Below are 18,384 nucleotides of genomic sequence, written 5' to 3' on the forward strand. Positions count from 1 at the left end.
GTCAGATGACCTCTCACCTGCCTGTGGGACACAGGCTGCTCCTGATGCCACCTGCTTATTCTTCTGGTCCTATCTGAGCTGCAAGAGCAGAAGAAGGGAGGGAAAGGGGCCTGCCAGCTTTTAAGAGGCAGAAGATGCTTCACTAAGGAATCTTAACCTTCAACATTAAGTTAAAGATACAGAGATGATCACCATTATCTCCAGAAACAGCAGCTCAGAAACCAGTAACCTTGATGGACCTCAAAAATTCTTAATTGCTAGATTTCAAGTGACAAAAGCAAACCTCTAAAAACATTGCTGTTTCTTCATGCTGTTTTCCTTTCCTCATAGGAAAGCTTGGACTTCCCATCTGTGTGTTGCCTAGCTGCCTTTGGGATTTTCAAACTCATCTTGCCACCATCTTCTTAGTGATATTCCAGATCTTATATTTCTAAGGGATGTGATTTTTGGAAGGGCTACAGTAGACCAGCCTTTAGCACTGTTTGGGAATGACCCTCAATGCCCATCACACACTCGTGTAACAGCTCTGAGAAATTTCTGATATTGAACCAAGATGAAGATAAGCCTCTGTCATATTTTCAGCTTAAAGCTTTGAAAACCCAATGAATTTATGACCCCAGGCTACACAGTGCGATTAAGTGGTATGCTCCTTGCTACAGCAGGTTACAATGAGAGGGATCCTCAAAAGTGTAAACAGTCATATATCACTGAGGAGCACTGCCACGGCAATGCTGTCTCCCCTGTGCAAAAGGGAAAAAAAAGAAAGGAAATATGAGAGCTGTCTCATCGGACGTTCCGAGTCAATGACCTGAACAAGAAAAGCTACAAATAAAGATATTCTGAATAACCACTCTACTACCTTACACCTTCAAGAGCACCCCATGTCCTAGACACAATGATTCATTTTGGACAAGGGGTGGTAGACAAAAATGAGCATTTCCAGGCATTCAGTGACAAGGAAGGCTAAGCAAACAAGCATGTGGCCTCCAATGGAAAGGACAGATTATTCTCCAGAGTCACACCACTAGCTCTTAAGAGAAAGCTTTCCTCAATTACCTTTCAAGCCCTATCACTCCAAGACATTTGTCTGTGCCCCTCAGAAACAGTAGGACAGTAGCTGGTCCTAGCATAAGCAAGAAAGACCAGCAATGGGAGGACAAGTGTGAGACGTGATGGTGGTCAGGATGTTCTTCTCTGTTGAAAGTGTTACCATGGCTAGCATATTCAGCAGCAGCACAGATTAGAAACTCCACAAAAGAAGGCATGCACAAATGGCAATATTCTGTCCCTTCTGCCAAAAAATATACAGGGAGACTGCCATTACAGCAATAGTATTCTGTCTCTCTCTATATGTGTGCATACAGAAAACATGCACACACACAGAGAGACACTAAACACTAGATTTTCAGGCTCCAGTTCACGGACTTTAAGGTTGTAACCTAACAATCTAATCTTTCAAACTAGACTAGGGGAAAACAAACATGTGAACTGTGTTCTTTTCAACACGTTTCCCTCAAACAGCCAAATGAATAATACAAAATTGCAAAAATCCCCCCTACCCACACAATACATAAAATGTGAAGGTCACAGCTCAAAGCAAGCTTAAACGATTCCGCCTGAGAAGTTGCAGGCACTCCTTTGCAAGCACAGCCAGCAGAAGGCAGGGGAGGGAGAGGACAGAGGGGAAAAGCAGATGAAAAAGCCGGTGCAAGCTTTGCAACACTGCTTTATCATATCAGTGTGAAGTGTCAGCATGCTTGTGGGTACTAGGGTTCACCGCAATTGAAAAATCGGCGACTTAACCATCATCCCACCACAGCTTCTGCCCAGCAGACTTTGATTGTGCAGGACTATCTGGGTTACTGCAGCAGTTTCCAAACAGTCTGTCCACCAGAAAATGATACCAGTAGAAAGATTTCATACACACAGACAAACACTCTGTAATAATACTTCTGACATTCAAAAATAAATCATTACTTAAAGCCACATTTAAGTAGTCCATTGGACTGTAACACCGAAACCTGCTCAGTGACACAAACTAGACCAGATTTCACTTACTTAATGAAAAAGAAAGAAAGAAAAAAAAAGAAAAAAAAAAGACTAAACTTACAGAGCTGTTAGTCCACGGTTTCTCTCTAGCACACCGGTTTGTCATTGAACTGCAGTGCCTGAAACAGTAACTTGACCTCTCTGGGAAGGTGGGCAGTATTACACAAGCTGAAACATTAGAAACATGCATAATTATGCTGGGTATTTGCCACACATTCTTTCATCCATGAACCAATATTAATAGAAAACTCACGCTGACACTCCAGGCTTAGATTATGTCCAAACCATCAATTAAAATGATTTTTCATGAAGCCCTGACAGAATAAATTTTTTTTAGGGCAGGACAAATTTTCTTTGGATTTAAGCTGTGCATATGTTACAAAGACACAATGACAGTGCTGCCAGCTCAAAGTCAAGACAACAGTGGGCTGTACCAGGGATTTTCAGCTTTCTTCCCCAGCACTGACAATGTAGCATCACTTTATTCTCCCACTCCACGCGCCTATTGCACCCATTCATGCAGCACTTCCAAGGATGCCTGCCAGGGCACCAGCTGCATTTCTTCACTCATCATCCACCTGCTCCTGCATGGTAACACCTCTTACACACCTCTGCAGTGCCTGCCTGCTTCTCACCACAACCGCACACCTGTCAGACCAAGGCCCTTTAGCAGAAGCAGTCCATCCACAGGGACTGGCTGGGATGAAAACACCACTGGAAGGCCGAACAGGGCAGGGAAGTGAAGAGATCATGCTTGCTCCTAGCTGCACTAGCAACCACAGCTCGCATCACAGCCGCTTATGCTTATGGCAATATCCCCTCGACATCAAGCAGAGTGCCCTCTGTATGTAGTCTTCCCCTCAAGGAAAGCAGCATTCACCTTTGGAGTTTTGGGTGGCAGAACCAGAAGGCAATAGAATACCATAAGCCAATATTCACAGCCTAACAAAACACACAACGCTTAAAACTTCTAAGGCTAGCAGACAACAAAAATGCAATTCTTTAATAGGGAGAAAATGCAGTTCACAAAGACAGAAGAATTATGTACATGTGTCCAACTACAGCCTTGTCCTATGACATGAAGTTCTCCTATTCCTGGAACTCAAGACCTAGCCACACTTCTGACCAAGTGAGATGCAGCAACATTGATAGTTGCTGTGACCCCAGTTGCCCCTCAACTTAGTCTGATGCCAACAGCCACATGTTGCTGTTTTGGGCAACTAACTTGGCTGTCCCCTTTCCACAATGAAACTCTTCCAGTGTTCTTGATTCAGCCCATTTCACTCCTGGTGCTTGCCACCAATAGATGTGGAATACATATTTATTTCAGCTAATTTCCAATGCATACAACTGGAACACTGTTCCAGGGGAGACACATGAATAAATCTAATAATAATAACATAAGAACGATTATAATGATTTTGTACTTCAAGCAGCCCAGCCCCCTCCACCTCTCCCCTTTCATTATATACTTTCAAAACCTTTGAAGATCATGGTAATGCATATAGTGAAGGACCTCTCAATACATGTACGTCAGATATTGCAGTTTCCAAAAATCTGTGTTTCCCATTTATGCAGGACTACCATATATGTCAGGGAACAGGAGCTGCCACGAAGACCACATGTGAAAACTTAAGAACATTTTTTTTCTACATGTATCTGATGTCTCAAGGTACAAAAACTGGTCAGTGTTAAGTTAATAGGATAATTAAGCAGAACTTGTTGGACATTTGTTAGCTTTAAACCTACTTTTGCAAGTAGTAGTTTATTCAGAGGTTAAAGCCTGCACACTTTCTTACACACTTCTGAAAACTGCAGGCAGCTTTATTTTGAAGTTTCTCTCCCTCTTCTATATAACCTAAAATTCAATTAAAAGATGACAGAGCAACCCTCTCAAGTCTTACCCAAAGTATCTATTCAAAATGTCTGAGCTATGTGACGAAAATGCTTTAAGTGAAACAAAAGTTATTTGTGGTGAAAAAAAGAGAAAAACTGATGTGCATTTCTGTACAGAAACTGCTATAGACCAAAGATCTGAGTTTGTATCAAATCCTGGTTGGAATAATAGAATTGCCACTATTTAAGAGCAGGAATTTCTCAAATCTTTTTCAGCATTTGCTTTTCCAGTAAGCACAACTGAAAAGTCAACACTATAGTTTTAAGATTCTGATTTAGAAGTGGTTTGATTAACAACCTCCCCCAAGTCTTCCCCATTTTCCTGGGAAAGAGTTGTTAGAGCACAGGGCTAATTAGGGCTTGTCAGTTAGGCTCCTTCTCCTGCTTTTTTCAGAAAACCTAGACAAATAATTTATCCGTGGATAGACCTGGGGGCCTTTCACAAATATTTTGTATTCCACTGCAAGCTTAGGCACATTACACAAACATCTGGAGTACCCACTAGAAATGTGAACACCTCCCCTCTGCCCTGCAGGGGGTGTCTTCATGACACTTTCATCAACATTGATGGAAAGAAAAAAATATTATCGAGGGCTTCCATCCAAAGAAAAGTTATAATCTATAGCTTGTCTATACGTACACCAGGGTTTGGGGGGGGAAAAGGGAGGAGGGGGATTCAGGTGCATAAAGAAGTTTTCCAATCATCCTTATCAGCGCTTAACTTCTGAGAGAAAGAAAGTCCCTTGTATCATTAATGATAAGAGACTGTTTCCAGAAGAGTTGGTGACTAGACAGCTCGGGGGGGGGGGAAACAGCAGTGAGAATCGGGTACAGTCATCTTTTCCCTGGAGGTGCAGCCCAGCTTAGAAGTGCTCTGAGCATCCAGAGCTTAAAAGACAGTGCCAAGTCATCCTGGTGTACTCTGACACCCGTGCAGACTGAGAGCCTAGAGAAAACCACAGACACTACAAAACATGGGTACCTACAAAAGCTCCCAGCTGTGTTGACCATGCCAGGGCCCATAACTAATAAACCAGTTGCTCACAGTGAGCAGATACTTTGATACATTTCACAGCATGGCTGGATTGGAGCCAAGGAGCTACTTGCTGCGTGACCCAAGCTACAAGCAGGGAAAGGCTCACAGTTCTCCAGGACACTTTCCCCAAACTCCTAAAACGGCATCATCTGCAGCTTCAGCTTAGACTGCAAAGGTGCACGCAGAATTGCAGCTATCACGCCTAACCACTGAGCAATTTTTAATGTATTTATTTTTTGAACCTGTAGAGAAGCTGTACCTTACTGTACATTTCAGCAACTGCCTAACAGATGCATCGTAGTTACTTCAAAACATTCCCTTCAGAAAGGCAAGAAAAAGTCTTCCTCTTTGCTGCTGCGCTGCAGGAGAGCACTGAAAGCTTCTGGTGAGACAAAAGCAATAGCAGACGACCAGTGTGATAAACCATGTGATTGTCACTCAGGAATAAAAAGTAAATGATAGTTTAAAAATACACAAAATCCATGCATATGTTAAACACGAAAGAAATTGTCCTCAAGGGCTAGATGCTCCGAGATCACATTTCAAAGCAATGTGGTATCGTTCTGTTAATCTTTTTGGAAAACCAACATGGATATTCTGCTTCAGTGTGATTAACAGAGGAATTCCAGCCTCTCATTGTGACCTTTCACAGAAACCTCAGGGGTCAAAAGTGGCAGCTTGTATGTGTCCTGCTACAATGCTAATGTACCCGTACTATCAACAAAAGCCTGCTGTAATAATACAGCCAACAAGTTTTGGGGGAGGGCAAGGGAGATCTACATATACACACTCTAAGATTGTCACAAAACAGCTTCTACAAACCATAAGTGAAAAGTTGTTCTTCTGAAGGGATTTGCAGACTTTTCATTTTTGCTATGCAGCTGGAAAAAAAGTTTACAGATTTACTTCCATGTTTTATTCTCAACAAACACCCATACCCTATCAAAACAGTAACAAATACAAGACTGCTGCAATGGTCAATGAATAAAACGAAGCCAAGGGAAAGGCTCCTTCCCACGGTGAAGTGCCAGGCAGAGAGGGAGGGTCTGGAGGAAAGGTGTCAAGTTTTTCCCCTCGTTTCAGCCACACCACAGTAAATCCTCGGTGAAACCCGATGAGCACAAGCAAACCTGCAGCCTGCCGTGACAGTGCTGCCTGCTTCTTGCCCTTCACACCCAAGTGGCCGTGCCCTCCTCCCCCAGCACCTCTCAGCAGTGACCCGACAGGGACGGCTCCAGGCGAAGGGAGGAACGGCGACAGGCAAGGAGGCAACGGCAACTGCCCCGCTCTGCAAAGCCCCTGGGCTCCATCAGAACAGCCGGTGAAAATTTAAACTGAACCCCACTCTGCATGCTCGGCATGAACAGTCTCAGGGTGGCCAGCATCAAGCCGTGAAAAGAGATCATCAGATGAGGTTTTTCCCTCCTCATTCTTACCCTTTGCAATGTGAGAAGAGTGAAAGAGGACACCAGCTCAGGAGAAGGTTGCTAATTAATTCCTCCTCATCCAGGCACTATGGAGCTTCTAGCTGCAAAGTACCTGCTTATCTAGAAGCAGGCACTTGATAGCATTTTAAAAGGCTCGATTCGTTCTGAAAAATGCCATCAAGAAGAGACACAATCATCTCACAAGATCAGTTCCTAACATTTTCTCTATAAGCAGGGAGAAAAGATGAAAGAAAAGCGGCATCATTCTTGCCTATGTTATTTAAAGCCTGGCTAATCTTCAGAGCACCAACTTACATTGCACAGCAATTTTGATGAGAGGTCAGCATGCCACAGCCATAGATGCTTTCAAAAGGATGACTTCATGTGAGGAAGAGTCCTCACATCACATCTTAGGTGAACAAGTTTCCCTGAAATAAACTATCTCTGAACGTTGCAATAGGGTAGAAGCATCTTGCTGCAAGGGTAAAACCAGAATGCAGACTGCAAGGTGACATGCCAGTTTAAGACACAGGCAGCTAAAGCACTTGTAAAGCTAAGGAAGCAGGATACTTAGGTGCTCAGTTAACCTGTGTCAAAGGCTATAAAAAACTCTTTGGAAACAGCACTGAGACAAGAGATGAGTCAGACAAAGGAGTAATGGAAAAAACCAACAGACCCCACAAAGAGAGATTTCATCACACTTTAACACTGAAGATCAAGGCTTCAGCGATGAGCCACAGTTTGTTTGCCTAGCAAGGTTGCTGTTAGTACTATCAAAATACTAACAAGAGCAGTCCTGACAGCAAGAATTAAACTCTTGGCTGTCAGTAGGCAGATACAACCGTAACTCAAGTCTCTCATCTGAAACACCTGCAGCTCAAGCACAGCCTTTTGGAGTGCCACAGGGACATCACAGTCATTAAAACTTCCAAGAACAAATCCACCTGCAAGCAGAAAGACTCAATAATCCAAACACTTTCATCCTTCTCATTATTTATGACTGATGTCCCTCACTTTAGACAGAACACAGAGTAAAGAGTTATTTAAATCAGTATTTTGGGTTTGGTTTTTTTTTTTTGGCAAGGCAGCACAAGCCATAAACTTCTGCAACATCCAAAGTAGCTCTAATCCCACCACCTTTTTCCAATTATGTTTAAATGCTCCCAGCACCGTTTCTCTTCACTATCTGCTTCTACCCAGGACAAAGTGGGAGCACCAAAACACCTCTTCACACTGCATGGGTACAAGCAGGCAACAGGCTAAGTGGACAAACAGAAATGGAAAGGAATTTTTTTTTATTTTTTTTTTTTACTGTTACCACTTCCTGGGCACACAGAGTGCATGTTGAATGCACAGCAGATGTGCAGCCTAGCCACCTGTGTTTCTCACATCAATTTTTCATCCCTTTGTCCCCATCCTGAAACTGCTTTTCTTTCTACTCACTCAGCAATCTCAGTCGCATATTTTCCCTTGAAAGAGGGATTATAGTTTCTGGCCTTACCACAGCACACAAACTTCACTGAAATCTGAGAAGCAAGAATGTTTTACTTCGTTTGAATCTGAAGACACCTGCAGTTCAATCTCAGGTGTGCAATTCAGAGCCAACAGCAAAAGAATGGAAATGTCAAGGACCAGATACTTTTTTAAACATACCAGATGTTGCTCTGGGCAAACAATGGGATTATTGTTTGTTTCAGGGTTGTTTTTTGTTGGGTTTTTTTTGTTTGGTTTGGGGGTTTTGTTGTTGTTTGGTGTTTTGTTGGTTTTGTGTTTTTTTTAAGCAGAAATTCTCCACTGTAGGATACACCATTGTAGGATAATCAGTTCCCATGTACAAGCTTCTCCCTAATGAGCTGACTGGCTTTAAGCCCTTCTTTGGACAGGTAACCTGGAAAAGGTCAGCCAGAGGACCCTGAAGATGCAGACAGACTGGATCAGGAATGCTGGCGGCCAGAACCCAGGCTGGGTATCAGGAATTATGCAGCTATCCTCTGGGTGATTACTGCGCGCTTCACACCAATGTTACCAGATCTGAAGAACAGTACAGAGAACAAAACACAGAGCAATACATTTCCTACTAAACCTTGTTGCTCCTTCTCAAAAGCAATAAAATCCCCTTGAGTGTAGAAGTGAGGGCAAGTCCTTCCCTGCTTGCGATAAACTCATTCATGCCCCTTCACTCCCTTTCACACCATGTACATCTCTATATGGCTTCCCAAGGATGACACTGTTACTGATTAACAGCTCACTTCAAGTCTTTTCTGTATGCCTCAATCAACTCTGCTCCTATCAGTCAGGCATCCTGACACCATTCCTTTCTTATAACCTTGCCCTCAGGCGTACCAGACAAATAGTAACTCAATAGCCCAGAGTTCAGCTTTAACCAGCAATCTTATTCCCCCCTCTCAAGAGCATAAGCCCCACCTGCTTGCAACTATGCAGTCCTAAAGCACAAGCCTTTCACATCCCAAAAGGCCCTGCAGGCAGCAGGGCAGGGCTCTGGTCTTGCTGCCATCCCAGATTTCCATGCATGAAGAGACTAAGAAGTCCATGCGAGTCAAGAAGAGGTGTCCTGTCAAGGAGTGATTAGCCACTCCAGTACCTGCAGATACTGCATGGTGGTCCAGCCATCTGCCTGTATGTCACCTATTTGCTTCTGGAAAGCCCAGGAACAGTGTATGTGTGTACAGGGAGGGGAGTTACTTCAGGATGACTGACAAACATGGAGCTTCAAATCAAGACACCAGTGGAAAAACAAGGTACTTCAGTTTTGAATGTATTTCACCCAGATAAAATGTACTTTTTAAAGAAAAAAGTCCCCCTTTTCCTACATACTGAAGGCAAGGTGTCAGTCTTTCATAAATACCAGGCCTGCTATCTTGAATAGTCATCTAGAGCTATGTCCTGGCATGGACAAAAGGCACCATCCTCCAGCAAGCTGTGCTGTTAACAGCTGCTGAAAGGTGATCTTATCCCACCAGTACCACACCACCTTCCACCCCACCCCCCCAGCCACCTTCTCCCCAGGCACCCACACGACCTCGTTCAGCTTCATTTGCTCCCAGCACACAGCCTCTAACCGAAGACCACCTCCACCTGTGCCTGCAGCTCAGGCTTCTACCAGCACTGCCTGCACGTAACAGCACGCACACACCTGCCCCTACAGCAACACCCTACCTGCCTCCCAGGGAAAGAGGGAATACCCAGCACAGGACCTCACCCCCTCTCTCACTTTTCTTCCACACTGCGGTATTTTAATAAAACATTTTACAAATGCATGCACACACACACAAGCTGTGCAAACTGCAAAGTCCTGCCCAGGCATCTTAACCTACCACGTATTTGCATTGCACAATGAGCGCTCCCAAACCCAGCCGTTGGCACATGTGCAGGGGTGAAGTCACATCTTCACAGCCTCACAAAGCCTCCAAAGGCGGAGGCAGTGCCAAGTGACATGTAACTGTCTTTCAGAAATGGGGCAGAAGATGAGGCACAGAGACAAGTCACTGCCAACACTGGAAACTTGTTTGCTGGTTTAAGAGTTGTATCCAGAAATAAGCTAGAAGACCTTCTGACCATCTGCATGCAACTACCGGCACACCTGGTCTTACTTCCAAATGCGATCTCTAAATCTATGCAGGCTGCTCGATGAAATTAGTTGTACTACGATGCCCAGTATTATCTGGATGACAGCCAGAAATCACTCCTGTGCCAGGAGCACTAGTAGTCCCTATAAATATCAGGCAATATTTACATCTATGTCAGACCTGCGGTTTGGCAAAAAAATTAAAAAATTTAGTTCACCAAAAAGCACTTTGATACTCCGACAAATAATTTCCTGATTCAAGTAGGAACAACACAAAGGACTTTGTACACCAGCTGTCACCTTTGTGTTGTGAGCTGGCATTAAATCCCACACAGACAGGAAAGATTTAGGTGGTGGGAGGGGAGCAAATGGTCTATTTGCATTCACAGCATGTGAGTAGTTCCCTCTGGAGAAGCAATTCCTTCTCTGTGCTGCCTATCTGATCCAAGCTGACAGAACAGGGATCCACCAAAACTCATGTACAGGATAGCAGCTGCAGAACACTGCGATAGCACTGAAGTACAGCAAAACACCTGTTGGATGTACTACAGCTGGAGGGCTGAAAGGAGATTTTTTTTTCTTTGCTTTGCTCTCTAAAGGATGCTTAGACACTGACAGATCTCCAGATGCAATGACCCCTTTGCAACCTTTGGGCCCGAGCTGAGCGAGAGAAACAAGAAGTGAGCTTAAGAAAGATCTGAGACAGCAGCTGGGAAAAGTGAAGGCAGAGCTGAGGTTTAATCGCTGTCTCCTTTTGTCCTGTTTAAAATGAAGCATTCATACACTCACTTGCAACCCAAAAAAGCCCCACAAAAACCTGATGCTAGCAGACTGTTTTCAACATCCTCCCTCAGATATTCTCTCAGTACAGATACATTCGTATTTTCCTGTGTTTCTACTAGCAAATGTAGCGCTTGGCAATTAAAAAGAAATGCAGCTTGGGCAGAAGTGATTAGAATCGTACTTGCTACATAGTTCTGGTATGACTAACTCCTAATTAAAAAAAATTATTAATGCAAGGTGTCGAAAGAAACAGTCCACAGAACTAACTAGTTTCCTCTAGCCCCCATCCTCATTTTAACTGATGTATTTTATTACCAGGCTTTGAGAAATCTCATTGAATGTACAGGCCATAATAGACAAGCCAAAAGGAAGTGACTGACTAACCCCTGAGATGCTCTTTATGTTTATTAACCTCTTACTATAACTAGCATAAAAATGAACTCCTCAAACGTCTTGTGATGGATTTCTATTATTTCCCATTAAAACAAGTTTTGGTGGCCAGGCAACTCTCAGATGTGCTGTGCTGCTTGACCTGCCACCTGCCTAGTTCCAACTGGATCAGCGTCTTCAAACATCAAACGCAGCAGCACAAAGGGATCAACTTGATAAAACTCATGCCTGGCACTTTGAACTGCCTAACACCAGATCCAGAGCTGACATCACTCCAAGTTTCTCATGGGGCTCTGTTGTTATGCAAATGATGTACAACCCCCAGACACAAAAAAGTCATTAAACTGGGATTAGGAGTTATAATTAACAGGCAACTTGAAGGAAAAATCAGGGTTAAAAGGAACACCAAAGAAAGATGTACAAAGAAGAAAGTAGGAAACTGCTGTCTACAATTACACTTGAGCAAATGCAAAGAAGCACGGGTAGGAGGACAGCATGGCTCTGCAGCAGGCAGCCTCTGCCGCAGGCTCAGCCTTTCCTTCCCAGTGCAAGGTGCGCACCCACGTCACCCTTCTCCCCCCATAAGCCTGACTTTCCCATCCAGCTCTGTCCATGGGCTGAGAGCACCAGCAGCATTTTGACTCTGCAGCCTTCTGCGCAGCTTGCCAGTCACACGGGTTGGCAGACAAGGCTAATGACAGCAAAAAGCCAGCTCTGTGTTCAACCTGGAGCCAAGGCCAGCCCACGTCCAGTCAAGCTCCTAGCAGGTCCCCAGCTGCTGATCAAACAGGAATTGAGCAAACTGGGCAAGAGCAAAGGAAACACTCACATGGTATTAGGTCAGGAGTTAAAATATCTCAGTGAACTGCAACTTCCATCACAAACGGGACTGATGAATGCCAGAGCCACGAAGAAGAGAAACTCATCTACAAAAAAACCATCCAGCCTCTGCTGCAATTTCTGGCACTCCAGATATCCAGCAAGACAAAAGTAAGAAGGGTCTCCTCCCTTCAGACAGAAATTAAAACACGACTTGAAATGAAGTTTTCCAGAAACAATCAAGGAAATGGATGGAGCTAGTGGAAGTTCCTAGATCACAGAAAAGCTCAGCATCTCAGTCTAGCAAGACTAAAATTACTACTTTTTCATGACAAGAAAGATAATAGGAGCTTCTTTGCCTGTAATTCCATCATCAGCTTCAGCGTCAGCACTGACCATCATTCACCTCACCCAACTTCGCTCCCAATTGGGCTGTCCAAGATGAATTACAAGCCAGTCATGGAGCACAATAGCTTTTTCCACAGTAATGAAACATAATTCATACAGGAATGTACAACACTGTTTGTGGCTATTCTTCACCCAGAATGTAAGCAGCCTTGTAACAACCATCTCTCAGTTAACAGGTTAACAGCAAAAGGAAATCAAAAGGTCAGTCCAGAAAAAAACATGCATAAATCAGGCTAGAAGAGTGTTCACAGCTAAGAAAACACCAGATTCCTGCAGTAAGAGCTTAAGAGAGCAGCTGGCAGAGAAAGCACATGCTTTGTGACACAGGCTCAGTTGGTCACAGCCCATGGACAGAGGAGAGGGCAGTGAAGGGGCTAGTCCACATCCCACACTACCCACCCAGCTGCAAAAAAAAAAAGGCTAGAGAGTACTCACAAAAGCACCTGTGGCACCTCAAAGCATTTGTGTGTTATGTAACCCCTGGCCACTACATGGTTTATTCCAGGTTGGATTCTGCTCTGTTTCTGAGAAGATGGCAAAAACACAAGTTCTCAGACATGCATGGACAAGACAAGGTTCAGGGCAACGTTCCATGCCAGGAAAAGTTTCCGCTCTGCAAACTGCCATTAAATAGTATGTGTATCTTTTATTAGATACACATAAATTTTCTTTGCAGTGCTGAAGCTTGAACTTGGCACCAAGAATAGCCCAGTATTCCTTCTTTTTCCATTTCCAAAGCAGAACATCTTGCAAGACTGCAGCAGTCTGGAAAGTCATGGTAGTTGCCCACTGCTGCTGCATTACAGTGAGAGGCAGCTATGTCTTCCCCCCTGCCCTGCTCTGCAATAAGGGGAAAAGGAAAAAAGGAATTGCACGGCTGGCCCATCACTAGTGCTCCTGTAGCAGCCCCTTGAGATAAAGTTCAAAACTAGAAGAAATGTGATGACAGGCTGAAAATGTGAAGGCAAGGACAGTTTCTCAAGAAAAGTTTTTACTTGCCAGATTAGACAGAGGAGCCTGAATTCTGCCAGGCACAGCTCTTTCACTCCCCCCCCCCCCCCGCCCCTTTTTTTTTTTCCATTTTCTTCTTGTTATTCCTCCTTTTCTGTATTATCTTAGAGACTTTGGATAAACAGAGTGAGCATTCAGGGGCAGGGTGAAAGAGGAGGAGCAGGCATGACTTGACGGGCAGCGAACAAAGCATGTGCTACACTGAAAAGTTACAGGAAATAAAAGGAGTCCAGAGAGCCGAGACTGAGAAATAACAAAAGCATGAGAACAGCCAAGATGAGAGATGCTTCACAGACACGTCTGGGCAAATGTTCAAGGCCACAAGGTGAAATAACCAGAAGCCAGGAGTTACCTTTGTACTGCAATAAGAACTACCCTGAACATCCCCTGGGTGGGACCCACAGGCAACACACACAACTTCCACCCCAGCAACTGGTGGGAAGCTGGGAGAAACCACTTGTGTTAGACATCCAGGCCTCCCCTAATCCTTCTTAATCAATAGGCAGCTGGTAATCAACCTGGCTTAAGTGGTCAAGATGAGGCAATGGGCACAGATGGGACAATGAACTCACAAGCTTAAAGTCAGGAGGGTGGTCTGCTGGCCTGGACCAGTTAGAGCAATGCATAAACCAGAAATGTGTTTAACCTCCAGTATCAAAACCAGTATTTCCAGGAGGGGTATTTAAGAAGCCTCTTATCCCTGCAGTGCAGTCAGAAGCTTACTGACAACTCTCCAGAACTAATTCTCTAATTCCTAATTCTCCAGAACCACCAGGAAATTTCAATTTTTCTCAGGACATTGTGCTGAAACCTGCATCTCCACGAGCTGTTTGGCTATCCTGCTGTGGGCAGATGACTTCCGTGTGTGTGGTGGGGAAGTACCATTTCAGCTATCTGACTTTGATTTACCTCTGCATGCAAGTCAAAATCGTCTCAGCTAAGGCCAATCTCTTTCTAGCAAAAGCTAGGAAAATATACTGCATTAAATCCTCACCTGCAAGCCACCATTGCTTTAATTAGATTCAGTCAAATCCAGGTCTTTGCAGTCTAGACATGGTTTAGCAAGTGCTTTTATGTGAGTAATTCATTGTGGGAAAACAGAATTCTTAAAGGAATTAGAAAGATAACCCATCACAGTGATTTTTTATCTGGAGCTTGCCTCAGTTTTGGCAAAGAAAACCTTGTTGGATTTTGACAGGGCAAAGACAGCCTAAAGGAAGTATTCAAGCATCGGTCCAAGTAAAGATTTTACTTGGGGAAGGAAGGAAAAGAAAATGTTCCTCTTTAACTTGGAAGAGTGTTAGAGGCTCAGTCAGCCACAAAAGGCTTTCTGTTCAGAGCAAGAGCATTAACATTACAATTTTGCAACACAGCGCAGAAACATGAATCTTGAGGCAATACAGAATACAGTGTTCCATCCTTACTTTGGCCCCTTCTGTAGCCTCTCTGCTACTCTGGATTTTAAGCAGAGGCTCAAATATTTATACAAAGAAGAGAATCAGCATATAGAGAGTACCTACTGCTTCTGATCTGCAGTACAGATACACTGGGCACATTTTCAAGGACTTCCCATGCTCACACACCTCTTTACAGAAACTTAAGGCAAACTTAAGGCAGGAATATCAGAGCAGGTTCGTGGCTTGACCACTTCTGCGTTGAAATCGAAGCGATGAGATGCTCCAGCTCTGCCAAAGTCAATTTGACTAACCTTTAACATATATCCAAAATTGCTATGGATGATAGAAAGTTCTAAGTGCCAGCACTGTTTTGCTTCTAGCTGTGCCTAAATTATTATTCTATTGCTATTTTTCATTTTCTCAAAGAATCTCTGTGTCATGGTTTAACCCCAGCCAGCAATCAAGTACCACACAGCCTTGTTCACATCCCACCCACGCCTCCCTGCCACAGGATGGGGAGGAGAATCGGAGGAAAAGAGAAAACTCAAGGGTTGAGATATGAACAATTTAATAATTGAAATAAAATAAATAATAATAAAAATTAAAAGGAGAGAGAATGTGAGAGGAATAAAATCCAAAGGGAAGGGAAGAAAAAAACCTCAGCTCATGCACAATACAGCTGCTTCCCACCTGATGCCCAGCCAGTTCCTGAGCAGCGACTGACCCCTGCAGACAACTCCCCCCAGTTTATATACTGAGCATGATGTTCTATGGTATGAAGTATCTCTTTGGCCAGTTTGGGTCAGTAGCCCTTACTGTGTCACCTCCCAATTTCTTGTGTCCCTCCAGCCTTCTCACTGGCAGGGCCTGAGAAACTGAAAAGTCTTTGATTTAGAGTAAGCACTACTTAGCAACAACTAAAGCATCAGTGTGTTGACATGAGCACTATCATCCCAGCGTTTTTGAAGACTGGATGTGCATGGGAAAAGGCCTTACATATCCAGCTAATTCTTCTACAGGGCAACACCAGTGTCACAGGCCTGCCAGTCCTCCTCCTTGTAATGAGATACAGCCATTCTTGTACCAGTGCTGAAGGTAACTGGACGATGCAATAATACAGTATTAACCAGTTCACTTAGCAGTTGTACTTGAACACATCAGTAAGCATGAAGCAACCCATAAATAGTCTCATTTTTACTCAAATTGTTAAAGAGATCTGACTGTCTACAACTTGCTAGGGAGACAACCCTGGCTCACTTTTGTGATGCAAATTAGAATGTTACTTGGAGGAAAAGGAGGAAAAAAGGTCTTTTAACTGAAATTACAACAAAATCTTCCTCCTGCACAATAATCAGAGACAGCAACACCCCCTGAATCTCCTCCAGTACTCTGCCGCTCTCCTTCAGACCGTGCATAGCCAAACCCCTGGCTCCTTGATTGCATTGTCCTCATTGCTGCATGCCTCTTGCCCCACTCACCTGCAGTCAACAAAAAGACCTGGAAGCACCCAGAACCAGCACCAGATGTGTTAAGCTGTGCTTGAAACTGGGGGATGTAAATCACTGCCCTTCCACAAAGCTGAGCTACAAGGAAACTCCTTTACCAAGCAGTTACAGCTTCCAAAGCAAAACACCATCCCAAATGAAATTCGGCTCAGGAATGTGAGCTATGTGGGCAGGGGGGCTCTGATGGGTATTGAGGGAGGATAGGAGCCGGCAGGCTGCTTTCACAACTGACAGTGGTTTCCTAGCCGAAGCAGAGGACCCAGCCTAGCCACCCTCCCTCGCCCCACACCCCTGCACGCACAGGCACGCCGGCACACGCAGAGCTCGGGAATGTGAGCAATGCGGACCAGGGCCAGTGGGGCTTCGCTGCCGGGGAGAGAGGGATGGGAGCCTGTATGAGGGAAACATGTCAAGACCATGAGGCAGCTGGGGTTGCAGGACTCTTTTGGGGTGGGGGAGAGGGGTGGGGGGCTGTCTGTGGAGGGGTTGCAAGGCTCCACTGCAGGCTGCAAACCAGCAAAGGATGCCTTCTTGTCCCACTCAAGCTGTACATGTGGAAACATAACTCTGCGCAGCTTTGCAATAAACCTGTTGTTAATTTCTACCAGCTGAAAGAAACTGCAGGTCCCCTGTTTTTTGGCTAGTTGCTGACATGAAAAACATACCAGCATTAAGAGTAATAAACACATGCACTTAACACTTCCTGAGCCAGAGATCTGACATTCAGCTGTACAAGCACAAACCTCTTCTCCCCCAGGCTAACAGAAGACGGTATTGCTGCAGATAAAAACAGACCTGAAACTCTCCCAAGTCCACTTCAGCCAAAACCAACAATTCCCTACAGCATGAAGAACATATTCAGTCACCTGCTATTTTAAGGTTCTTGAAGAACTCCATTTTATTTCTACCATGTTTTCTTGGTCCACAGCTCTCGCTCCAACCACACAGCCAGTGAACGAGCGCTGCCCAGCTGGCTGGCACGGAGGCTACCCAGAAGGGGCTCATGCCGGCAGCCAGCAGGCACCTCCCACCACCGGGTCTCCCCAGAGTGAGCACCGACTGCATCTCCTTAGCACGCCTACTGCACAACTCGTGACAATCATGATGTGTGCACGGACACAAAGAAGGGTTTGTTTTCCTTAAATTTCCCCAGCTGAGACGTTCCTGGCAGCCACTAGTATTTTCGTTGATGTGACTGATCTCCCATGTTGCTTAAAAACATGACAGCAGTCACAAGCAGCAGTAGCGATGGGGTGAGAAACTGCAAGAAAAACACAGAAGAGAGAAAGGCAGAGTGATAAATCGCAGATGGGATCAGGATCAAGACTAAGGTGACTCCCACTAAACATATAGGCACACATCTACATCAGAGCCCTCGTCTACTCAAAAAAAAACCACGAGTAAAACAGCCCACAACACTAAAAGAACAAAGAAGCATATATGAAGTTTGTCAGCCTGGTTAAGTGATGCTGACAAGATACAGAAACTGCAGCCAATCATGCCTATGTAATTTTCAGCACCTCCTGGTTTCAGAGAAATTCAGTCCCAGGGTCGTCTTGCTTTCTGTGACAGCTACTGACTTGCTGTGCACAGAAAAGAATCTAAGCAGACTGTTGGTAAAGTACACATGAAAAGAAAGTGATCAGGGACACCTGAATAAGACTAGTATTCATCCGAGGAAAGAAAATTCTTCAAGAGATTACCATAACAAGAAAAAAAAAAAGCAAGTTAAAAGGCAAGAACAAGTTCAACACCACATGTCAGGAAGGAATGGAACTTGAACTAAAAATCTCTTCCTGTGTTGCTTTTTCAAAGTCTTAAAATTAATCCGGGATAAAGACTTGCTTTAAAAGCAAAGTTGTTTACTGAAAAACGTGAAGTGTGGTTTTAAAAAAAATACCATGAAGCAGCTTAATTCATCCCACTCATGTAAATCCACACTGAACACCTGAAAAGAGCCCCATGACTTTTAATGCCTTTAAAAAAGAAACTGAAAAACTGACTCCCCTGCTCAAGAACCTTAACATTTTACAGTTTGTTTGTTGGGTTTGGGTGGGGTTTTTTTTTTCTTTCTTTA

The sequence above is a fragment of the Falco rusticolus genome, chromosome Z (assembly GCF_015220075.1).
Source record: "Falco rusticolus isolate bFalRus1 chromosome Z, bFalRus1.pri, whole genome shotgun sequence".
In the NCBI taxonomy this organism is placed as follows: Eukaryota; Metazoa; Chordata; class Aves; order Falconiformes; family Falconidae; genus Falco; species Falco rusticolus.